This window comes from Ailuropoda melanoleuca, chromosome 2, assembly GCF_002007445.2.
Source record: "Ailuropoda melanoleuca isolate Jingjing chromosome 2, ASM200744v2, whole genome shotgun sequence".
NCBI lineage: Eukaryota > Metazoa > Chordata > Mammalia > Carnivora > Ursidae > Ailuropoda > Ailuropoda melanoleuca.
This window is the reverse complement of record NC_048219.1, coordinates 64,291,784-64,313,446: the sequence shown is the minus strand read 5'-3', so window position 1 is coordinate 64,313,446 and position 21,663 is coordinate 64,291,784. Positions and strand designations below refer to the sequence as shown.

At 46.4% G+C, this 21,663-nt stretch overlaps 1 long non-coding RNA gene across 2 annotated transcripts; it reads left to right on the top strand.

Annotated features, from left to right (window-relative positions):
- Positions 1–215: 215 nt before the first annotated feature.
- Positions 216–21,100, top strand: LOC117801015. 2 transcript variants are annotated; one of them, XR_004623316.1, is made up of 4 exons: positions 223–351; positions 3,115–3,203; positions 20,568–20,783; positions 20,896–21,100. It is a non-coding gene; the product is annotated as an uncharacterized LOC117801015 (long non-coding RNA). The 2 variants fall into 2 exon arrangements; XR_004623317.1 differs by lacking the exon at positions 3,115–3,203 and having other exon boundaries at positions 216–351.
- The last annotated feature ends 563 nt before the right edge of the window (positions 21,101–21,663 follow it).

Genomic DNA, 21,663 nt, shown 5'->3' with positions numbered 1-21,663 from the left:
TTTTAGACAGAAGTTAACGAAGTTAGTCTTTCTTTGCATTGCTATTTAGACATTTTCTAAATATCCCAATTGATGGGGGAGGGAGATCTGGAAATGGAGCCAGGAACTTTGTCCTAAATATCCATTAGCCTGGGCCATGAACTTTGGTTTCGGATGTTGTTATCACACTCTTAACATACCAGCTCGCAGAGCGCACAGGCCAAGGAGCAGCTGTGCTGTTATAAAATGACCTTCCCCGGGTGCAGAAGTGCAGCTTCTAAGGCAACCTGTGAATCAGCAACGGGAGTGAAATGTGAGTAGGGAGACCATCACCGATAAGGAAGAAGTGACTAAGCAGACAAGACTTTGCAGGTATGTTTTCGGTGCAGACTTCGTGCAAAGTTGTTAGGGACGAGGGGACAGAAGTCATCAAGATTATAAAATGGGGGCTTTCTTCCTGAAGGAAGTCAGGGGTTGCTCCAGCAAACACCCATACTAACTCCTTTCTGCTAACGCCTTCCTTCCACCCTTCCCTCTCTGCTCTGAGAATCAGGCCTGGCTTTACTCAGTCCTGCCACCCTCCTTGCTTTCCTTCCTCGAAGCCCATCCATAATGCCAGGGCTCAGGAAAAGAGTCTCTCCCTCCTCCCCCCTCCCAAAGTTGCAGAACCACCTTAGGAGGCCACAAGAGTCTCCCAGGCATTTCCCGGGGAGATTCTGGCCCATCCTCCTTAGAGAGAGCAGTGACAAAAGGATTCCATATCACACACAGCAGAAACAGTTTCCATGCTGGGTGGATCGCCACCTGCCTGGAGCTGGCACACCAGCACAGATTAACCACCTTGCCTCTCCCCTCGCCCCCAGCTGGCTCCGCCTCACCTAGTGTCTCCAGAACATCAGACTCTAATGCGTACACATTCCCAGCCTAGAGAGCAAGAGGCTGATATTGTAGGTTTATCAATCAGTTCCTGAGCAGCTAAACCAATTCAGCTGATAATTACTAAGAAACTAGAGGGATGGCTGTACCCCACTGAGTCGCTTTGTCCCCGTGGAGGACTGAGAGTAGGTCAGCCCACTGTAGGACACTATGGCTTTGCGATGCTTTCTTCCATGGTCTCAGCCAAAGGTCTAGCTCACTGGTGCTGACTCCTCACTCTCAGGAAATCCACAGGCATTGATTCGGGCTCCTTTTCTCAATCTTAGGGAGGGGGCAGAGAGGGGAGCCAGTGCAGGGGACAAGAGAAGGGGCTCCTCATCAAGCTCCTGTCCAAGCGGCCCAAAGAGCCTCGTGCTCACGGGCAGGCGCTTCCCCTTCCGCCGCTGAATCCCTGGTCTCGTCTGTCTGGCTGCCATAGTTCACACACAGGCCACATGCTCCAATGGTAACAGCAGCTGATGCCTTCCAGAACTCACCAGCTTGCACCACCTGCCCCCTGGGTCTGCCTGTGTTGCCCGGGAGACCACGTGTGGGCCTTCACCTCCTTGGCTAACTAGACTGGGAGCTCCCGGAAGACAATGGCCTCACCCCATTCCTGTCTCCTCTCCAGCTCTCAGCAGCCTGCTTAGGGCAAGGCTTCGGGATCACTTATTGATTGTTTTCCAAATACCCACTTGGCCAATTCCCAGTGAATCTTTAACTTTCAAGCGTCTGGACAAATGCATGTCCAAGTCACTAGACTTGTCCTCACCCAGCAGATACGCACATGAACTTGGTTGGCTCTGTCCTGCCATAGCTGGAGCTCTCTCACCTGGCCCTGCACACTCTCAGCTGAACAACCTGGCTGGCTGGAGAATAGGGGCTGAAGGAGGAAAGAGGCTCAACAGGAGGAAGAGAGGGATTAGGAAAGAGATCAAAAAAAGGGAGGAGAGAAAGAGGCAGGTGAGCAAGGGACTAGAACAGGAGACAGATGAAGAAAGAGGGAGAGAGACAACGGAGAGAGAGAAGGGCAGGAGGAGCCCATGGAGGATGGCAGAAAGCTCATGTGGGCTGGGCATTACCATGACATAATTGGTCTTAATTACTGAGTGCCTACTGTGTGCCAAGAACTGGTCTACGCCCTTGGGGAAACAGTGGTAAATGTTAAAGAAAACAAGCTCTTTCCCCAAGGAGTTTATAGTCTCACAGATGACTGATGACAAGTTAATATATAATAAAAGTTGTTAAAGAAAAATAAAGCAGATAATGGTCTATTCTCAAGTAGAAGTGAGCTTCAGTTCAGCACTACTGTCTTAATGTGAACACCAAATGCACCAGACAGTTAAAGAGATGCTTTCATTCTGGAGATTGCAATAGGGAGAATGATGATGAAGGAGGAAAAAAAGCAAAAAAAAAAAAAAAAAAAAAAAAAAGGCAGAAAAGGGAAAGGGCCCTGGGGTTTTAATCGGGCTGGTAAAGAAGGGCTTCATCTTTAAGTCTTATAGGAGCCTTGAGGAAGGATGCAAATGGGTCCTATCTTGAAATACTGGAGGGCTAGGTGGTCCTTTGAGGCTTAGCCTTGGAACAGCAAAGGATAGGGGATTTGGGGAAACAAAAGGGTAGGGGATTTCTTAAATATTGCTGTTTTCCAGGAGCACAGAGCTCAGGTCAAGTTCAACCTTGACACCAACAGTGTGCCATCTCTGTTATTCTAAAAAGCAAATGCGATTGCTTCTCACCCACACCTCAACTCGGGAGTTCCTATAAGCGGCCCACAAGCACTTCATGATGTGTCCTACCTGCCCCCAATTAGCTGACATGGGAAAGCCCAGGGAAGGGCACATTTGAGAGGATCTTCTGGGTCAGCCCACCCATCATGTCTGTACACCTTCTGTCATACGGCCACACTTAACTGCGAGCGGGGCTGTGAGCCCAGGAAGAGGGAGAAAATGGATGTTTGGGTCACAGCTAGCTGGCTTTGTCATACGTGCTTTTCATGCTGTTCCCTTTCCTTTGGGAACACCCCTCTGCCTCCTTCCTGGCCCTTCTCTGATTATATGGCTCCGTGCACCTTTCTGGAGATATTGAGGCATGCCTGCCTTTAGGAATTCTTTCTGGGCCACCAGTGCGGGTCAGGTACCCCCTGAATGCCCCTATAGCACCTGAAGGCCTGTTACAATACTAATCACACTGTTTTCCAATTGCTTATTTTCTCGTCAGGCTGCTGCACACTAGACCTCGGGGGTCCCTGATGTTAGGGACTGTGCCTTGGCTCTCCATCCTGGATGTCTAGCACTGTCTGGTGTTAGGTAGGTAATCGATAATGTTTGTCAGATAAATGAAGGGACTCTGGCTCACTCCTGAACTGCCAGGATCCCCATGTATACCCCAGAATGATGATTTCAACTAAAAGGAGATTGGGGGCCGCCCAGAAATAGTCGTCTAAAAAGAGGTTTCAGTTGAGACCTGGGTCTGGATCAGTTCTCACACTGGGACCCCCAAGAAGATACTATGCATTGCTGATAGTAGAAATGCAAAGAGAGCTAGATGCCTGATTTTGAGTTCAGAACTGTGGCCTTGGCAACCTGGCAGGAGAGGACAGAGGGCACAGACTCCCAAGACAGCAGACGCTTCGGAAGGAAGGCGAGGGGCTGGGATGGCCAATTTGCAGAGTCTTGGGTATATCAGGTAAAGAATTACACAGTAACACATTTGGGTACAACTCCTATCATTCCTGCTCTGCTCCTAGCCAGTTTGAGTCAGGACCAAAGACAGTTAAACTTTACTAACACAGGATAGAAAGGCTGAGTCATGTCCATGATGACTGGCTCATGGCAGGAATCATTACCGAGACTGAGAATGAGAAAATGGCACCTCTTTTGATGTTGAGTTATTGGCTGGGGCCTCATTTTTATAACTTTTGAAGAAGGAATTATATAGCTCACACATCCAAGAACAAATAAAATGGGGAGATTACCTCATGCATGAGTAACCAGACAGCAATGTGGCTGGAACCTAAGGGCTGAGCAGCTACCTAGAGGTACTGTCCACACTTCCTACCCCATGGCCGCCACGCTGGGGGGATGGGGAACACCCTGGAGTAGTTAGTGTGTGCACTCTTGGGCCTGCTGAGTACCCCTGACATCTCCAGCATTCGTGTCTGAGATTCGTTAGGGCCAAATGGGTGAGAAAAAGGAATAGAGCCTAAACAAATTTCTTAACCTTAAATGGTTAACTTGGATTCTATGATTGGTGAAATCAACGAAAGAAAGAAGAATCGTGCCTTTGAACCATATGCTTTTCTATATATTTTGGTGCTTCTTTTCCTGGTTGGGCTGGCTCTTATTTGAGCCCTTTGGGGGCCACGGAGGGTGTCAGAAGGCACAAGGACAGGCATCTCAGGAACTACCCAAAGACCTCAGGGACACTGTGGCCTCAAGATGGTAATTTCTGAAGGCTCTGCAGTCTTCAGCTATCCTCACAAGAGGGGAAAACCGCTGAGCTCTCTCTCCCACGGAGTTAGAGGTATGTACGAGGGTTCTGCAGGAATATCGTCAAGCACTCAGATGGTGACGATGGTGATGACAGGTTACATTTATTAAACATAAAATGTACTGGGCACTATGCTGGGGGATTTACCTGCAGTGTCTTGTTAATTCTCATGTTCACTCTATCAATTATACACTACATACATTCATCGTTTTAGGTGGGAAACATATTGGTAGGAAAGATGCTGAAAACCCAGCTCCGAAACGAATCAGACTGAAAAAACCCACCTAGAAGTCTTGGCAAAGCTGTGCCCCTGAGAGCCGTCATCAGGGCTGGTTGAGCCCCTGGGAGCCAGCACAGGCTCTTCCTTCACATTTTACTTCAAACATGAACACTTAACCACCCCTGTTGTTACCCCTTTAATCCAAGCTACCATCATCTCTCGTCTCACAAATAATAGCTCGTATTTGTTAAGTTCTCCTTGGGTGCCAGGCATCGTTCTAAGCATGTTCTCTGTGTTTGACGGCTTAATCAAACAAACCAAAAATTCATTAAAACCACCGTGTCGCACAACTTCAAGTGGTACTATTCACATTGTGTTCACTGGGCTCCAGGGGCTGATTCCACCCGGAGTTGTACAAGGTAGCAGACCTTACTATTATCATCTCCATTTTACAGATCAGGAAACTGAGGCCCAGAGGAGTTATTTAAATGGTCCATGTTCACACTGTTCCTTAATGGCACTGGTATGCTCCAAACCCCAGCAGTCTGGGTCCAGAGGCTTACACTGCTTCTCCTTCTCTTCGTTAACACCCTAAGTGGCCTCTCTGCTTCTGTTTTGCCTTTTCGTATTTTCTAGTAGACAGACTAATCCTTTTAAAATACATAAACAATATTGTGACTCAAGCCCTCCAATAACTTTTCATCCATCCTAGTATACACTCAGAACAAAACCCTTAGCATGCCCCACGAGGCCCTATGTGGCCTGGTCCCTGGCCATGCCTCTAGGCTCATTACCAACAACCTTCTCCCCAGCTCACTCTGCTCCAGCCACACTGGCCTTTTCGTTTTCTGAAGATCACACCAACCTTGTGTCCCGCCTCTGGGCCTTTGCACCTGCTGTTTCTTCTGCCTCTGCCATGTATTTTGCCCAGATCCTCCTGTGGATTTTCTCCTACCTCATTCAGGACACTACCCCACTTTCTCTAGAGAGGGTACCCTGAACTTTCCACATAAAATATCCCCACCTGCTGGTCTCTATCCCTTTGTCTTTCTTCATAGCACTTTACAGGACTTGAAGTTATACCATAGAATTATTCATCTGTTGGTTTATTACCCTTCAAATGTAAGCAGGGACTTTGCCATCCTTAAATACTGAGTCTCCTGAGCCTTGAAGAGAGCCTGGTACATCATAAGGAGCTCCATACATATTGTTTGAGTACACGAATGAGCAAAACTCCTGGGAAGAAGGGCCACATGAGCACATTAGTCAGTTCTAGAGAAGAACCAACAAAGCAGAGGAGGATGGAAAATGGAGAAGGAAGAAGGAGGAAGAAAAGCACTATTCAGATTCCAATTTAACTACATTTATCTAGTTTTTCTTGTGCATGAAGCTTAGTNCCATACATATTGACTGAGTACACGAATGAGCAAAACTCCTGGGAAGAAGGGCCACGTGAGCACATTAGTCAGTTCTAGGGAAGAACCAACAAAGCAGAGGAGGATGGAAAACGGAGAAGGAAGAAGGAGGAAGAAAAGCACTATTCAGATTCCAATTTAACTACATTTATCTAGTTTTTCTTGTGCATGAAGCTTAGTGATGCATAGCATCTCATTTAATTCTTACAACTGCTGAAGCGAGTAATTTTAGCAGGAAAGGGGAAATAACAGAATAGTGAGCAGAAACACATTTGCATCAATTCCTTGACAGACTCTTTGTCTAAACAGGAAAGAGCCTATTATTAAAGAAACAGACTCTGAATTGCTTATCTTTATGTAGGCTGAACCACAGGATTTTGTGTTTATTTTTCTTATGACTCAATTCCATGAATACTGTAGCCTATTTAATTTATTGAGTTTACTTTTATTGAAGCTTCAAGATAAAAAAGGTTTATTTCTACCATCCACTGTTCTCTCAACTCAGCTCTTCGAATTCCCCCCGCCCACGCCAGGGTTTATGTGGATTAATTCAATTCTCTGGACAACTGTGAGTTATCTCCATAAATTGTTTGCCAATTTTTGTGGAGGCTAAGCCTGAGTTTTTCTAAGGATATGTCCAAACTAAAATTTTTATAATAGCATTACACCAGCATTTTAATACGTTGTTCATTTTAATCACATGTTGGAACAGTGAGCTAACAGCTTGCAAGACAAAATCTTGCAGTGTACCAATCCTAAATCCTGGGGCCCCTGATCCCCATCCTCCAAAAAACCCCTCCCTCCATATTAAAAGAAAGCATTCTTCAGTGGGTCAGCCCCTCCTTGCTTCCTTGTCTAGCAAGGCACAGGCTGTTTGGTTGGTCTGTGGTTAAACCTGATCTTACATAACGAGGATATGGCTTCTGCTGCAGGGTTGTGCAAAACGGGGGAATCTTATGAAGCTGGGGCTTTGAGCAGAGTCCCAGGTTATGTAACAACAGCTCCAGCCAAAAGCTGCTTATGCAGCTGATGAGCCTCACCGGCCCCTCCACTGGCCCTCTGTGCAGTGGTGGGAGCCCTAAATCCAGATGGGGTTTCGGATTAGGGTTGGAGGACGATGGCTCACACCCACTCAGTGCTGATGCAGCCCACCTGCTGCTCTTCAGAGGTTTCGGGAGCCCTTCAAGGGCTATTAATGCTGAAATAATAACACAACCCTGCCTGGACACATTTAACAATCCCTGTCAAAAAGAATGAAAATGGTAAATCAATGTAACTTCCGAGGGGGCATTTGGAAGCTCCCGTCCTTCTTCCTGTCCTGATGAAAGGAAAGGGAATTGGCATACACTGCTTAGTCCCAATGCTCATCTACCACAGTGTCCTGGGCACTCAGCTTCATGGTGGGAAATTCTGTAGAGATCCTTTCTCCTTAGAACCCACCTGCTCCCTCTCCCGGAGTCAACAACTCTCCACTGAAAACTTACAAGTGCTCTAGACAATTTACTCTCAAATATCTGTGTGAAACATTTTTGATTTCCTCAAATCTTTTGTGAACCCACTGCTCTCTGAAACAAGAGAGCAATGAGGATCAGATCCCATTCTCCTTGCTGACCTAAGGTCATTGGTATGAAAACCAGCTATGAGACCATTCTGAGTTCTGTATTGCCCCCTGGGGCTACCGAAGCATGTTGGCTATTTGCCCCTGCCCTCAGTGGGTCTGGTGGTTGTGATGCTTCCGTAAGCCATTAGTGGCCCTGGATCGTTGCCTGGACAAGACACTGAGGATGTTGTGTAAACCGTAAAGTGTAGTACCTATATCTGGTGTTGGTATTAGGGCTTTCTACCGTGGAGAGAGCTGGGTTTGCTTAGGCTCGCTTTCATTCATCTTGCTTGTTTGTTATGTGGAGTCAAAAGATCGGAATTCAAATTCCGGTTCTTCTTCTTGCTATCCAGCCTCAGGTTGCCCAGGTCCAGCTCACAGGTCAACCAGCAGTCACATCTTTTCAATGACCTTCCCCAACAATCCTCCCAGCCCAGGGCCCGTGGGGGTCTTCCATGGAGTAAAAGCTCACCACGTATTAGCTAAAGTAGAATGGAACCATGAGTCCACCATTCTTGGAGAGAAGCAAGGGGGCAGGAAGCTGGAGGGGAATGAAAATCGCTCTACTTTTTACCTCTTCTCCCTCTTTCAACACTGCCTTTGACATTTTTCCTCTCTGCTCTGCCATGCTGCCTTTAGCACCAGTGTCCAGTGGCCAGAGCCATGTGGCAGTGAAGAGCCAGGTGGCTAACTAGTCAACCAGACTCCTGGCAAAGCAACTGGACTTTTCAGCAGAGCAGGCAGGAGACTCTGGAGCCATCTCAGAGTCAGCAGAGCAGACGTTATCCTAAGCTTCCACCTCCTCCCATTCCCATGTCCTTACTGCTTCTTCCCTCTGGGATCACTAATATCTTCCGTAGACAGAGTTCAACTGGAAAACTCTGGGAAAATTATTTAATATCCATAGCAGAAATTGCTCATTGTTTAGCCCAATATCTATTCTTTACTCCCTTGATAACAGAAGCTCTGATTTTTAATGTTTACCTAGAATAAAGGTTGCATTTCCCAATCACCCTTGCGGGTAGGTCTAACCATGTGACTAAGTTTTAGCCAATGAAATATAAGGGAAAGTAGTATGTGTGCAACTTCCAAAAGTGTCTTTAAAGGAAGAGGGTGCACCCTTCTTTGGCCTTTCCTCCTTCCCGCTGGCCGAAGCTTAAGCAGCCATCTTGCACCGTGAAGTGGAAGCTAATGCTGAGGTTGGCAGAACAAGATGGAGGAACCCGAGTTCTAACTCGTAATACCTTCTAAGTGCTGGATTGTCTATCTCCAAACTTCTTTCAGATGAGAGAGAAATACACTTCTATCCTATTTAAGTCATTATTATTTGGGGTTTTTCTGTCACATGCATCCAAATCTAAGCCGATCTGAGACATTTCTGAGCCTTGATTTCTTTCTATAAAAACCACCAATGTCATAGAATTATTCGTAATGCTAAATGAGAAAGCTCTTTTAAAATGTTTTATTTATTTATTTATTTATTTATTTATTTATTTATTTAGAGCGAGCAGCGGGAGGGGCAGAGGGGGAGGGGGAGAAGCTCCCGCAGACTCCGTGCTAAGCCTGACTCAGGGCTTGATCTCACAATCCTGAGATCATGGCCTGAGCCAAAATCAGGAGTCAGATGCTTAGCCAACGGAGCCACCCAGGTGCCCCTAAGATGGAAGTAAATAGCTGAAAGCTGAAGGAGTGTCAACCCCTCGAAACAGAAATGCTCTGACTTGGGGGCCAAGGGCACTGTCAGGGAGATGAGCCTGGGGGCACCTCTAAATTGCTCATGGAAGCATCTCAAGAGACAGAGAGCCAGCTTTAGATGGCTGGCTGGCCCTGAAAGATGAGGTCAGTTTATGATGATCCCATCTATGAAGTGAGACTTTTCCTCCCCCCATCCCCTCTACCCATGGGCCAGCCCCAGAAAGACTGAGGAGAAGCCAACTAGACCTCCACCCAGTTCCCCACAGCTGGCTTCCCCACGGTGGCCACTGGGGAAGGAGACGGGGTGTGGCCTCTTATCGGGTTCAGAATGTTGACTGCTCTTGGGGATTAGACAGGCTCATTGCCTAGTGGAGTCAGCACTGGCACTAAAATGACTCTAGGATTGTCTCTTACCCTAAGAATAAGCAACAACATTCTGGGGGCCTGCTGGACTTCTTGCGCAGGGGTAGGGAAGGATCAGCAGTAGTAAACAGATCATAAGGAATGCTGAGAGACGACAGATAAAAGTGCACTCTGATTGCTTTATGGGTCTGCAGGGCAACACAGACAGTTCTTGTTTATGTGTTGATGTCTACCCAAACACGGCTGCATGGTCACAAATGGGAGGCATGTCCTCCGCCAGGAGGGTCTTTGGTATCACGTTGGAGGGAGCCACCTGGGGCTTGCGATGACACAAGGAATGTGCCTGGCCTGCTCAGGGGAGGAGGCAAGTCCCCCATTAGGGGACAAGACTTTCTGTCCATTTTTCTTTTGGGCCATTTTCTTCCAGTCCTCAAGGAGACCCAGCAAGGAGCCTCTACAGCTGGTGCTGGCCGGGGCCCAGACTATTCAAAAGTAGACCGGGGCAGTGATACCTAGGCCCTGACATCATAATCCCAAAGTCAGTAGGGGTTATGACTTGAGACCCATGAAGCTGTGGAGTGCCCACTGGGGTCCCTCATGTCAAGCTTTTCAGACCTTTCCCCTCAGGGGACTGCCCATTCCTTTCTACTCTGTGCGGGTAATGGAGATGTGAAACCCTGCCTCTGAACTGTCTCCAAGGAAGGACCATGGAAAGCAATGGCTGTTCTTCCCCTTGATGGCTAAATCCATCCCAACTCGACACGGCATCCCTCCGGCCGGGCCAGCCACCACCTGATAGCCCGTGGGATTGACCTGGTCGGGTGTGAGCAACACATTTATCTTAGCAGAAACAGGGTTTTTAACAAGAAGTACAGAGGTTAAAATACATAGGAATCAACTAGAAGAAACATATCTACACGTGTAGGGAGCCGCGGAGCACAAGGCTCTTATTCTAGAATAAGCAGCTTCCAGCCACACGTGGGGTCGGCTGCTGACACAGCTTCTGCTCCTGGTTTCTCCTCCTCAGTAGCTCCTAAGAGAACACATCCCGGAGCCCAGCTTTTAGGCTGGGGGAAGAGGAAGGAGTCCAGCCAAGTCCCAGTTGGAGAGGGGAGGTGCTTGTGGGAAGTGGCAGGGGTGAGGGGGAGGATAAAAGAAACTCAGACTCTTCTGGGAAGGCAATGGTAAACAAAAAGCGCTGAACGAGGTGCCCTCTCCACAGGCATCCTGCCTTCCATTTCCTCTCATCTCACAATACCTTGTAAATGACTACGTGTATTCATTCCACAAACATCTCCTGAGGGCCTATTGTATGCTGGACCTGGGCTCTCTGGGTTTGGAAATAAATAAGGTTCAGCTACTGCCCTTCGGAAGCTCAGGCTAAAGGGCAGGACAGTCACCAACAGAGAAAGTCTAAGGGAGAGTGTGGTGGTTGAGCTCCCCCCACCCAGGAGGCAGACTCTGAGACAGAGCTGAGGATGCAGGGTGCCCTTGGGCTCAACCGTACGGAAGGGCAGGGGAGGATGCAGGATGGGTAGGCAGAGATGCTCAACTGCAATGTAGGCCTGCTGATGGTCTCTGCCACCCACAGGGAACACCGGTGCTAGAAAGGCCTCTCGGTGGGGCTGAGAGAAGGTCACACTCTTTGGTTGGGGTCACCAGAATGGGGCATGACTTGGGCAGCTGGGGAGTCCCTGGGGAGCCAGGCAGCTGAAGGCTGTCCCCCAGCAGTACTGCCAGCAGCTGGGGCACCACGTCCTCTGATTAGGGGGACCTGGGTGCGGGTCCGCAGTGCCCACCACATCACCCAGAACTCTCTGGGAAAAGGGAAGAGAGCAGTCACGAAGGCTCCGCTGAGAAGAGTCTGGGAGGATGAGAAGAGCTTTCGGGCAGAGAAAGTGTAGTGAATTTGGGCTGCGGGGCCTGGGGGTTGCTGTTGCCCAGCAGACTGGGGAAGGGGCACTGAGGGAAGTCAGAGGGTAGCTCTCCTCACCCACCAAGAAGACCTGACTTCATCCCCCGTGTGAAGCCGGGGAGACTGGGCCTCTCCCTAAACCCCAGATGAGCGTAACTGTGTGTCTAAACAATAAGCTGCTATGACCGGAAAGAAACCACATCATGACTGGCTGGTGAGCAACTCTATGCGACTTCTTCATCTGCAAATATTTAGTCTATTAATAAACACCAGTACCTGAATTGCTGGTCCCATGCGTCCCCCCACTGCAGCCCGGCAGAAGCCTGGCAGCTGCAGTGGGCATGGAGGGGACGCAGACGGAGCCGGGGCCCAGGCCCGACTGAGCCGCTCGTTTCCTGTGTGACCCTAGCCCAGTCACTGCATCTCTCTGAGCCTCGAGCCCACCATCTGTAGAACATAACTGACACTCGCTTCCCAGGTATCCACAAGATCAGGTGTTGCAAAACTGTGCTGTCGGGGGGGGTGGGGTGGTCCCTGCATGGCCTTACTGCCTTGGACACCTGATTAGGGCTGCGGGAAGTGACCCAGCCCGCCTCAAGGCCACGGCTATTCTGTCACTCTGCTGTGAAAGCCAGCATTGCCGCCAGAGCAAGCCCGATTCCGTCTGTTCAGACAAAGCCGGGACTGGTAATGAGCAGAGACCGGGGAAATAAGTGGCCTGGTTCTTTCTCATCCTGCTCCTCTGGGACTGGGGTTGGAGACGGTTGCTTAGCGACAGTGTTAATTCATCTTTGGGACCATCCCCCTTCCCACTAGGGCAGGAATGCCACCATGCTCATCAGAACTATTGTTTTTGAGGATTGTTTGGACACTTCTTCCTGAAAGGGGTTTTCTTCTTTCGGTAAACCACGGACACGCCTCCAATGGGAATTACCCTGGGATGAAAGAACAACTATGGGGGTGGGAGAGGGGAGCCACAACTTGGGGCCCCTGCCCACTCTTCGTGGGGCAAATTATTCCAGAACAGAGGCAGGATGACCAAGGAGGAGCTGCACAAGCGGGTCTCTGTTTCGTGGTTGGCAGGGAAAGCTTGAGACTTTTTTTCTCTTTTTAAGCCTTTCTAAGTCCCAGCCATGTGCTGCCCCCAGGACGGAATTGGGTTCCTGAGCTTCTCAGAAGGAGGGGTGAGAGAGATGAGTCAGAGCCCCTCAAAATAGGATAGCACCCGCAGTGGCCTGGGAGTTAGAAACTTCTGAACTGGCCTCCAGTCAGCAGGCCTCCCCACGCTGTCTGGTCCCCTCCACGCTGGGGAGGGGACACACTTTATTCCTTCAGCCCTCGGCCCAGATTTCAATTGCTTTTGCAGGCCAAAAGCACCAAGCAGTGAAGCCTTAACAGTCAGATTTTCCATAAGGCCGAAAGGAATGAACGTTCGAAGAAAACATGATTTCCTCGGTGAGTATCAGCTTCAAAAACTTCTCAAGACAGAAGACGATGAAAAAAGCACAGCCACTCAGGTCAGCCCGGCTTGTTTTAAATTCATCTCACAAAGCAAGCGCACAGCGAGAAAACTCTTTGTAAGAGCAACCAGCTGAATAAATCAACTTTCAGTGAGCTTCCAAGTGCAAAAAAGCCATAAAACGTCCGTTCGTGCAATAAAACTGTGCTTTGCAGATAGAAAGGCGACAAGCACACTGGGGGGACCCTGTCCAAGTCTCGTCAGCTCTGCTCCCCAGCAGATGCGGGTGCCTAGGCTGCTGGCGTGCAAGGATGGCGTTTGTACCCATCCCACTGAGGACCGTCTCGTCGGATCAGCAGGCACCAGCCGAGCTAGAAGCACCCTAAAATTCAGCACTGCTGCTTAGGCCTTTTTTCTGTTAATGCCTGGGAGCTTGATAACACAAAATCTAAGAATAGTTAGTGTTGCAAGCTGGTGGACCTTTTCTAGTTTCTTCTTCTGCAGTACAGAAATGCAAAATGCCTTGTGGAGGAATTCTCTCCTTCCCGTCCTTACAAATCACAGGAAGAAAAAGCCATGTGAATCAGTGACCTCTATTCCCTCAAGTCATTTTTCACCCGGAAGGAGGGCCCTGTCTACAAACTGCTAAGGGAATGGGAAATGAGGAGAGCGAGATGCAGTTATTTAGTCCTCTAAGTTAGAGACGTATCAGTCTGAGGCCTGGAAGGTTTATAGGGTCACTGATAAATTAGCAAGCCCGATCAGCACCAAGAATCCATAACAAGGATAATCTGAGACTCCCCCTACATCTGCCCCAGTCACTGGGTGGAAGGAAGGGAACAGTGTGTGCATCTCCTCTGACTTTTCTGGGTTTGGATGCAAGAAATAGATATTTATTCAGGTCAAATCAAAAGAAGGGAGGTTTTCAGGGAGCCTGGATGGCTCAGTTGGTTAAGCGTCTGCCTTTGGCTCAGGTCATGATCCCAAAGTCCTGGGATTGAGTCCCACCCTTGCTCAGCAGGGGGTCTGCTTCTCCCTCTGCTGCTCCCCCTGCTTGTGCTCTCTCTCTCTCTCAAATAAATAAACAAACAAACATCTTAGAAAAGAAAAAAAAGAAGGGACGTTTATTATAAGGAGTGCACAAAAACCCAGGGAAAGAAACAGAATATTCAGGAAATATTCTCAGCTATGCTTTTTCTGTTCTTCCATCTTCTACCGTGTCCTCTCCCACTGTTCAGTCTTATTTTTCCCCCTGGCTGGTACTTAGGGTCTCACTCCTGCCCACCCTTCACTTTGGATACCATGACCATGTGCCCTGCATGGTCCTGGCTTCATCCACTTCTGAGCATGTCCCGTTGCGGTTCAGCTCCTGGTGTTAACTCATCCCCTTGATATTTTCCACTGAAGTCCCCGGGTGAGCTCATCATGTTGAGCTGGGTCACGTCAGAGGTTGCTGGACAGACGATGCATGACCCAAGGTCAATAGCTATTCCCAGGCAATTTTCTATGGCTGGAGGAGAGCCTTGGGAGGGAGAGAGGGAGGGAAAGAGGAGGCTGTGTACCAGATATGGCTAAGGCAGACCCTTCCACAAAAGCCCACAGGATGTGGTGTTTATTGCAGGCAACCCCTTGGCTCTGGCTGGCCAAGCCAGCGCCAGGTTTTGGCAGTGTGCATTGGATAGGCAGGCATCCTGAGAAATTATTTCATTTTGCATGAAAGCTGCTTCATATTCAAGGGGACAGATATGGACAAACTGTGAAGGGTTTTCAGAATTCAATGAATTGTAGGTCACTGTGAAGGACAAAATCTAAGCAAGGTGCTAATTTAGAAGGTTGCACAAAATTAATAGAGTATCTATTAATAGAGTATCTAGCTTTTGACACAGGAGTCCTGGTCAGACAGGGAGGAACTCTGCAGCTCTGCTTTGAAAATTCAACTTCACGTAGCTAAGAAGACCTTTGGGCCTGGGTCATGGGGAAGGGACAGCCGAAGCCAAGGGTCNTAGCTCTGCTTTGAATTCAACTTCACGTAGCTAAGAAGACCTTTGGGCCTGGGTCATGGGGAAGGGACAGCCGAAGCCAAGGGTCTAGCTGAAGGACAGTGGCTTCCTGTCCCCCATCAGCTACTGTACTGGCCGGCTGATGGCCCCTCCATGTTGTCATTCTTCCCACTTCCTCAGCCACAGACCTTCATCAGACTCCTTCCTCCATGCCTGAAGACAGGTCTGACTAGGACTATTTGCTTTTAGAAAAATCCACATTTGGGGCCTTTAAGTTCCAGCCTCCCTGTAACATTTATGCTTACCCTCAGCCTGACCCCATCTGCAGCCTGACCCCAGAAAGAGGATCTTTGTGCTTTGTAAAAGAGAAAACCTACATTGCTCCTGTCAGCACTCCACTCTCTTCACTTCTGACTCTCAGGACACTTTACTTCTGGTCACCAAATGTGCGTGGGTTTCCCCCAGCAAGATATTCTCAGACACCAGCTGGGTGTCCCACAATTTACCTCAGTCCTGACACTCTCTACCTGGAGACAGCACCAGATCTCTCAGGTCAAGGGCTCAGCCCCTACAGATGTCAGTCCCAAGTCCAGGTTCTTACCTGATCTTCTGACCAATAGGCTCTAAATCAGGGCAATGAGGACCTGAAGAAACTGTTCAAGCTGAGAGATGCTAGGTTTGATGGAGAGTGGACAGTCATGGAGAAATACGGTAAGTGTAGCAAATTAGGGGAAACTTAGCAAGGCCTGTTTGTCCGGATTTTTCTTGGTGTCCCTCTGTCTTGAAGATAAGGACGTTCCTTTCCTCTGGGTGGAGGGACAGCACCTCTCACACAAGGGTTTTTAAGACTGCTTCCAAGGAGAAAGGGAAGAGAAAGTCACAGAGACCTCACCACTCCTGCCACTTTCTCAAACTCCTTCGGTTTCAACTCTTCAAGGTGCCCTGGTGCATGTTGTTGTATCTGGTACCAAAAGATATTGTATTTGGGGGTGGCATGCTCTGAACCCCAATGTCTCATATCTAGTACAGAGCAGAATTAGAATTTGAATCTGGATTTCAGGTCCAGGGCAATGCCAACTACAGTAACCATGGTGCTCATAGCACATTACAGAAGCTGAAGCCCAAAGGCAAAGCTGATAACAGTTTTATTAAAATATGGAAGAAAGGATTACTTGTCTGGTCCGCTAACCCATCATTAAATTAGGCTGGAGAGAAAACACTTGTATCGAGCAGCTTCTTGCCTCCTATACTTTGAAGCATGAGATCTGCCATATGAAGAATTTGTACCACAGGCGTCTGTTTAAGAATTTAAGATTTTACTCAAATGCCTTCTTGTCAAACTATAGTTTCTTTTTGGAGGGGATTTTGAAAAGGCATTCTTCAAAGCATTGCTAAGTTTCTTGGATGTATTTAAGTGTCTCCAATTATGTTTCAGTAACTTTCAACATTAGTAAATAAAACAGAGGGATTCATTTATTCTTAAACATAATTTTTTTTGAGAGAGAAAGAGCACGCGTGAGTGGGGAGAGCAGGGGGAAGAGCAGTGGGAAAAGGAGAGAGANTGAGAGAGAAAGAGCACGTGTGAGTGGGGAGAGCAGGGGGAAGAGCAGTGGGAGAAGGAGAGAGAGAATCTTAAGCAGGCTTCATGCATGGAACTTGATGATGGGGCTCAATCTCACGACCCTGAGATCATGACCTGGGCCAAAATCAAGAGTTGGACGCTCAACCAACTGAGCCACCCAAGCGGCCCTCTTTAAACATAATTTTTAATCCAGGAAAAAATATACAGCTAACTTCCTTTTCACATTTTTTCAAGACCCAAATATTTTAAAACTGCCTTAAGATATTCTTCCTGATGAACTCAAGATATGTCCAGATTCCCACATCATGACAGGCAGAAAACGACTTTTTGCACCAATATTGTTCTTTCGTTGAACAAATATCAAAGTGAATCAGTGAATGTATTTGCTTTTCTTCCTTGTTTATTAAAAATCATGGGACAACACTGATCATCAACCAATCAGTATAAAAACAAAGAACAAATAAAACATTTAAAAAACCGCTAGCATTTCAACGCTCAGAAGGCCTTTTTGTGACCATTGTCACAGCATCCTGGCATCCAGGCTACTCCAGTTGGTCTGTAAAATTAAGTGACTCTATGAAACCACACGTTGCTAAGTAAAGTACACAAAAGCCACGCTAGCTGATAATCACCACTGCAATCTCACCATAAAATAATCAGTATCTTCCTGAAATCTTTGCAAACTAAAGAAATCGTTTAGCTGACAGCTCATATGACTCCTACAGAGGTGACCTCAAAGGTTCATCATTCCTAGCCTGTCAACAATGTCCAAAATCCCTGATACAGAAATCTGCAAACCGTTGGGTCTCCCAAAATCACGAACCCCTGATTATGTTTACCAAGGGATGCCTTTAGGGAAGGTTTCGAAAAGTCTGGAAGGGCTTTCTCCAGACATACGTTGTTCGTGCGGAAAGGGCCAGACCTGAGGTGAGGGATGTCAGATTGAAATCAGAAAAGGTTTTGGCCAAGGAACAGAGACTCAGTTGCTTTCCATTAATCACTTTTAAAAGCTTTATAAGGAAATGAAACATACAGAAAGGGTACATATTATTAGCGTACAGGTTAATGAATTTTCACAAAGAACACAGCTGGGTGACCAGCCCTCAGAACTACAACAACAACAAAAAAAACCCAGAGTATCGGTTAATGAATTTTCACAAAGAACACAGCTGGGTGACCAGCCCTCAGAACTACAACAACAACAAAAAAAACCCAGAGTATAGGTTAATGAATTTTCACAAAGAACACAGCTGGGTGACCAGCCCTCAGAACTACAACAACAACAAAAAAAACCCAGAGTATCGGTTAATGATTTTCACAAAGAACACAGCTGGGTGACCAGCCCTCAGAACTACAACAACAACAAAAAAAACCCAGAGTATCACCAGCACCTCCCCCCTCCCAGAAGACCTCCAAGCCTCCTTTCCCAGAGGGAGACTACCTGATTAGCTTGCCTCTTTCTGTGTTTCATATAAAAGAAAGTAAACAGCATCTGCCCTGGCTTCTGTCACTCAACGCCGTGTTTATGAGAGTCACCCGTAGGGTGGTATTTGCAGCAGGCCCTCCTTCAACCCACTGCAATGCCTTCCGCTGTGTTGAATGTGGCTCAGATTATTCATTCTATTACTGATGGGTGTTTGCTCCAAACACTGTGACCCAAAGTTTATTGCCTGGCTTGGGAAGTTTTTAAAAAACAACCCTATGTTTGAATGAGACACCCAGGGGATTTTGTGGCAGCACCGGGAAAGAAAATAGGGGGGCCGTTTCATTTGTTGAGACCTCTGGCTTTGTTCTGTGCTGCTTTCACTTACCCCATCCCCTGACTCAGGAGAAATGGGCAGTGTAACTGTTACAAGGAGGGTGAGATTTGGAGTCCTGGAAAATGAGGGAGAGCCTTGGGTCTGGAAAGAGTGGACACAGGAAGGCGTGCTTGTATGTCAACTTCAGAGATGCCTCTGGTCACTGCAAAAATCCTCCCCAAATAGCTCAGAGCAGTTAGGACACCTCAGGCAACCCCAGGTTATTGTGAGTTCAGTCTCTGGCATCTCAGCAAGTGTGGATATCGGGCCATTTCTTACTCCCAAAATTCTCAAGGAAAAATGAGATCATGAGCTGTGTATTTGATCCAATGAGGCTTAAATCAGACCCTAGCAGATTAACCTTCCTGTTTTTAATAAAAGCTTTCTCCAGCACTTAGCTCAGATTTTTCTCCCTTCTCCAAGATCACAACTACCCTGCTTCAGATCTCTTTGGGGATCCTAAAAGACTAACTGCTCACTAGGTTTCCAATAATTTGAGGCAAAGCTAGTGTACTTCCAGTCTCTCTCTGAGTGCAATCGTTTAAAATACACTAGTTTCCCCTTATCTGTGGTTTCAGTGACCCAGGGTCTGGAATTAGATGATCTCCCTGATGTGTCATCAGAAACTAACACTGCATCACAACACTGATGTCATTTGCCTCGCTTCATCTCCTCACATAGGCATTTTATCATCTTACGTCATCTCAAGAAGAAGGTGAATGCAACACAATAAGGTATTTTGAGAGAGAGAGAGCTCACATTCATATAAATTTTATTACAGTGATATTTTATAATTGTTCTATTTTATTATTACTTATCATTGTGAATCTCTTACTATGCCTAACTTATAAATTAAACCTTATCAGAGGTCTATACTTATAGGAAGAAGCAGAGTATGTATGGGGTTCAGTACTATCACTGTCTGTGCTTTCAGGCAACCGCTGGGGGTCTTGGGACATATCCCCTGTGGGTAAAGGAGACTACTGTATTCCTAAATACTTCAGGGAGAAGACTCTTAAAATTTGACTCTCTGATCATCAGTACGTAAATTCAAAGTGCCTTTGGGATCTAAAGATAACAAGAGTCCTCATTTGAAGGAGGAAGGCTGGGAAAACAGAAGGAAGTGAAGTGTTTAGATTCACTGGTTTCCAAAGACTTTTAAAATATTTATATCAGTATTGAGAACTTATTTATGTTTACTTATTAGAAAGGCTTTGAAAAAATTATAAGTAAATCCTCAAGGATTTTAAGCATTATTTCATAAAGAATGTGCTATTCTTTATGAATACAAATGTATGAGATGAGGGCAAATATTTTTTTAAAGAATTATGACTTTTAATGATATTTTTTTTTCCTGGCCTTCTTTGACCACATCCATCTTTTGACTTTTTTTTTTTCCGAAACTTTGTAAGCCCTCCAAAGATGAGAGATGCTGGTTTATGGAACTTTCTAAAAGGACATCTAAAAGACAAATTAATGACTTCTTGGGTTGCTCAAGTACCCATGGTTCACAAGCATCCAAATCTCCTGATTATGTTAAAGTACAAAGGCATGGGGCGCCTGGGTGGCACAGCGGTTAAGCGTCTGCCTTCGGCTCAGGGCGTGATCCCGGCGTTATGGGATTGAGCCCCACGTCAGGCTCCTCTGCTGTGAGCCTGCTTCTTCCTCTCCCTCTCCACCTGCTTGTGTTCCCTCTCTCGCTGGCTGTCTCTATCTCTGTCGAATAAATAAAATCTTTAAAAAAAAAAAAATACAAAGGCATAAAGTGTATAAATACGACAATAATATTTAAAATAATTATAAAAATAATCATAACATTACAAATAATTATAAAAATATAATNAAGGCATAAAGTGTGTAAATACGACAATAATATTTAAAATAATTATAAAAATAATCATAACATTACAAATAATTATAAAAATATAATTTATTATTATAGTAAAGTGTGTAGACCTTAAAAAAAGTAAAAGAAATAGAAAGCTCTTCCTGCCCATGACCATCCGTTCTTCAAGCTAACATTTTCTGCGCTTTTAACTTTTGCATCAGCCACTGTGTACTTCCATGCCTTTTAAAAAATTGATCCTCACAACGACACTGTGAGGCAGATAACAATATCATCCCATTTTGCAGATGAGAAAACTGGACTTCAAGAGGTGAATACCTCACCATAGTTACAAGATTGCGAGTGACAGAGCAGAACTTGACTCCAGCTCTGGCGGCAGCCGAGCCTCCACCCTCTTGCTGCCACCCTTGTACGTACAAGCTGTCCATGAAGACTGAGGCCAAGGCAGTTAGCCTGAACACCACGCTCTGGGGATCCAAAGGCTTAAATTGTTAACTCCCAAGGTGAGGACAATTTCCACTGAATTTGTTGAAAATAATGAGATCTAGTTCTCCAACAATTTAAGGGACAAAGTCAGTATGAAATTTGGGTCTTGATTTTGTCTCTCTTTTTCAGCAGGTAACATGAAGAAAATTCCATTTGGAGAACAAGGACTATTATGTCCTCTGAATGTCTATTCTGTGCTGTGTGGTTCTAGGAATAGAAGAAGTTAACAAAATGTGGCTCCTGACTCGAAACACATGGGACAACTGCATCTGTGATACTGGGCAAATGAAGGTTCTGTCTATTGACTCTGCATTTACTATGATTCTCTTTAGGATTAATAACCCACAATGGACCCCTCTTTTTCTAACCTGCTAAAGTGAGTTCTTTGTTACCATATGTGAGGAATTCATGAATAATACCATCAAAAGACAGAATAAGAATGCAAATGTTTGGTTCCTTTAAAGGTTCATTTCCAAGTTTTCTCCCCCAAATATTTACCCCATGTATGTATCTCTCTCCTCCCATCTTCCCAACTGGAGCAGCCTTGTGCTGAAATGAGCATTAAAAATACAGATTCTTTCCAGGCAGAATCCATACTCCACTCTCAGTGGAGAATTCTAGAAGATGAGAGACAAAGTGGTAGAACTAATCATACAGAGCACCTGATCTGTCCTTTCTTTTAAAAATGGAATAACTAAGACTCTGAGAAGCTAAGTGACTTGTCTATGGTCAGAGGGAAATAAACAACAAACCCAAGACTTAAATTCAGGATATTTTTCCTCCTACAACCCTACAGTGTATGCCAAGTCCAGTGCTTTGGTCAGAGAAGTTTCTTTCTTTCTTTCTTTTTTTGTTTTTTAAGATTTTATTTATTTATTCGACAGAGACAGAGACAGC